Source organism: Delphinapterus leucas, chromosome 14, assembly GCF_059928025.1.
Source record: "Delphinapterus leucas isolate spDelLeu-1000000601 "Yukka" chromosome 14, BTC_Dleu_Yukka2, whole genome shotgun sequence".
NCBI lineage: Eukaryota > Metazoa > Chordata > Mammalia > Artiodactyla > Monodontidae > Delphinapterus > Delphinapterus leucas.
In genome coordinates this window covers 65,088,468-65,092,111 of record NC_143142.1, presented here as the reverse complement: position 1 = coordinate 65,092,111, position 3,644 = coordinate 65,088,468, and the positions used below count along the sequence as shown (strand labels likewise).

At 46.4% G+C, this 3,644-nt stretch overlaps 1 pseudogene; it reads right to left on the bottom strand.

Moving 5' to 3' along the window:
* Positions 1-635: 635 nt before the first annotated feature.
* LOC111180153 (protein dpy-30 homolog pseudogene) lies at positions 636-1,345 on the bottom strand (annotated as a pseudogene).
* Between the last annotated feature and the right edge of the window lie 2,299 nt (positions 1,346-3,644).

Sequence of the window (3,644 nt, the reverse complement as noted above, 5' to 3'; positions counted from 1 at the left end):
CTATAATATTGTTTTGTAAACTGTACCGTCCTCCAGACACTTAATAATCTAATGAGATCATGTTCCAGGTCCGTGAATGCACAGCTACTTCTGATGTTTTTTTCATCATCAGGGAGTGGAATGGTGTGTGTGGATGTAATTTTTTTCCATGTATTTGGGGGACATTTGCATTTCTTTTGTGAATTTCTTTATATCTTTTGCCTATTTTTTCTCTTGATTTGTTATTCTTTGTGACCATTTATTTTTAAGGAATTAAAAACTTTTTTCAAGTTCATGCACAAAATCTTAAAAATCAAAGGTAATTGAAAGCCTTACAATGAAATACAGCAGTCCCCTGCCCTTCCTTTCTTCCCCTGAGTTTCCCAGAAATAACCTTTTCAACTCCTCCAGCTGTTTCTTTTGGTATTTATCACCATATCTCTTTTTTTCTTTAGTATTTAAACATATTTTATTGGTTTAAAATGTGGTAAAAGTAATATATATTCATTATCAAATATTCAAAAGCTACAAAAGTGTGTTAAGAGAAAATGTTAAACCCTTCTCAATTTCTTCAGTGCTACTGTTCAGGGGTAATTTATATTACAGCTGTGATTATATCACCATATTTCTAAATAATATTCTGATATTTCTTTTTTTTTTGATGTTTTAACAGTTTATTTTGAAGGTCATTTTAAAAACAAAGTTAAAGACAATCTGAGAAAAAACTGCACAGAATACACTCATTAAATAAGTATGTGATTAAATCAATAAGGGAGGTATGTCTTCTTCTGCAACTCCAAAATAAGTTCTGCTGTCCTGATGATTCTTATACTTCCAAAATGGGGGGGGGGGAATCATGGCAATTAAAGTTGCCTCTTAATCATGTAAATCTACAGTGGAAACCAAATTTTTCTGTTCTTCCCAATAAGTCAGTTTCGATCTTCAAACTGTGCCTTGTTTTTTAAAAGATAGGATGCTAGAAATTCAATGGGATTTGGTGGTCTTTCCTTTGCAAGCACAGCAAGTCCTTGTAATAAGATAGGCACAACTGTCTGATCCAGATAGGCACAAGTTGGCAAAGACTGGAGATCCACTTTCTGTTTTGATGACTTTTCTGCATTAATTTTCTCATTTTCTACTATCCTCTCGACGTTGTCTGTGAGACCGTACTCAGAGTGGGGATTTTCTGCAACCTGCGTCTGTCCCTCCAGCATCTGCTCTGGTTCCATGGTGGACCCTGCAAGTCACAGTCCCCGGATACCAGTCTGGGCGCGGAGCACCCTGAGCAGTAGAGGAACAGGGTGGGACAGTCCACGACCGGGCGCCCGCATCAGGTCCGGAAGCTCCGCCGTACTCCCAAGAGCCACTTCCGCCGTAAGTCTGATATTTCTTAATGCATTAATTTTAAATATTATTGGTTAACTTTCTATTAACTTTCTAGTCAGGGATCGCTGTCTTGAATCTTCATACTACTTCCCTTCTCATCAATAGTCAATACTTACACTACTGGAACTATGCCAATCTTGTTCACTGCGGAGCCATGGAGTGTGCTCTGACTGCATTTCTTCCCTTACACAGCTCTGGTATTCCTGGAGTTAAGACTTGCCTACGTTCTTTTCATTGCCTTAGAGTTCATTGTAGTTTGCTTTCCATACACTTCAGGCACTTCTCAATATACTTCAAGCACTTCTTGACTTTCCCTTAAGGTCAAACCTATCAGACAATTTGTCAGTTCAATGTTTTTCCTACTCAAGTATCCATCCTTCTGCTCCTTCTGGACGGGTTGCCTCATGGACCTTATTGATGCACAGCAGTCACCCTGAAGCATCCCTCCACCCCTTTGTTAGCGTGGGTCTCTTGTTCCCTGGATCCCATGAGTTCATCTTCCTTGGTTTAGTCCATCATTTTGCTGCCAATTATCTTTTTTTTTTTTTTTTTTTGCGGTACGCGGGCCTCTCACTGTTGTGGCCTCTCCCATTGTGGAGCACAGGCTCCGGATGCGCAGGCTCAGCAGCCATGGCTCACGGGCCCAGCCGCTCCGCGGCATGTGGGATCTTCCCGGACCGGGGCACGAACCCGTGTCCCCTGCATCGGCAGGCGGACTCTCAACCACTGCGCCACCAGGGAAGCCCTGTTTGTTGGGTTTTTTGTTTGTTTTTGGCCGTACTGCACAGCTTGCAGGATCTTAGTTCCCTGACCAGGGATCGAACCCACACCCTTGGCAGTGAAAGCGTGGGCTCCTAAACACTGGACCGCCAGGGAATTCCCTGGAAGTTTCTGGATATCAAATCATTTTCTTTTCCCTGCCAGTACCTCAACTTAGGCACTCCTGGCCTCTGGCCTGAGTAATTCGGAGGCCTCCTAGCCATCCTCCCTGTACCCATGCTTGTCGCCCTGCTGATTGATACTCCTGGTTATGGCAGAGGGCATTCTGTAAACCCAGATCTGAGTTTTGTTTGTAAAAGCCATGCACTTTAACGTTTCCACACTTTCCCACAGACTCTTGACTGGGAATGTCTTTCCCCCCTTCTCTAGCTGATGAACTCTTTTCTTTCAATGTCCAACTCAAATATCTCCTCCTCCAAGAAGCCTTCCAGTCTCTTCTGTTAGCATGAGCCAGATTCTGCAGCACTTTATATGACACTTTCTTATAACCCCCATCCTTGCCTGCCTTGGGCCAGATCCTAACACCAGCTAGCTAAACCACAGGTCACCTTCCCTCCGCTCCTACATCTGCACACTCCCTGGGGAGAAAAGCCCTACTGTATTCAACACGGACTGTGTGCCACGCCCTCTGCTGAGAATTTTCCATACATGATACAATTACAAACTGAACTCAAAGCCCTTCAGCAACACCCTTCTGTGCCTGTGTGCACTTTTATTTTTATTTATTTATTTATTTTTTGCGGTACGCGGGCCTCTCACTGTTGTGGCCTCTCCCGTTGCGGAGCACAGGCTCCGGACGCGCAGGCTCAGCGGCCATGGCTCACGGGCCCAGCCGCTCCGCGGCATGTGGGATCTTCCCGGACCGGGGCACGAATCCGTGTACCCTGCATTGGCAGGCGGGCTCTCAACCACTGCGCCACCAGGGAAGCCCGTGTGTGCACCTTTGACAGTCTGGGCGGGAGTGGGATAAGCCAAGACTGGGAGGTGGGGGAATGCGAGCAAGAGGACGTCTGTTATTGATTTGCCTGTATGCCACCTGGGCTCTCTACCTGGCTTGGGAAATTCTTTGAGAGACTAAAGAGCAAGACACTTGCTTTCCCAGCTTCCCTAGTGGCCAAGTATAGGCACGTGACCTGGGATTGGCCAATCAGATGCCCCTGCTCTGGTGTTGGAGTCAGAGTGCGGGAACAGAGGCGCAGGAGGCAGGAGAGTGATTCTAGGGGTGGGCAGTGGCCACATCCCATTTCTGGGGAGCAGCAGCATTCGTGGGGCGAACAGCACAGGCCAGCGTTTGGTGTCCAGTGCAGACAGTGGAGTCAGTGGGGAGAGGAGAGTGATCTGGAGCTCCGGGGCTGGGGTGAGGGTGGCCAGTGGGATCTCAAGAGGCAGCTCTGTGGTGGGGTTTTGCCAGCCCTCCCTGCTATGGAGAAGTTCTCTGGCCCACTGTTGATTCTGTGGGACTCCTACCAGGACCCTGTGAGGACTTTTCTTTTGTGTTT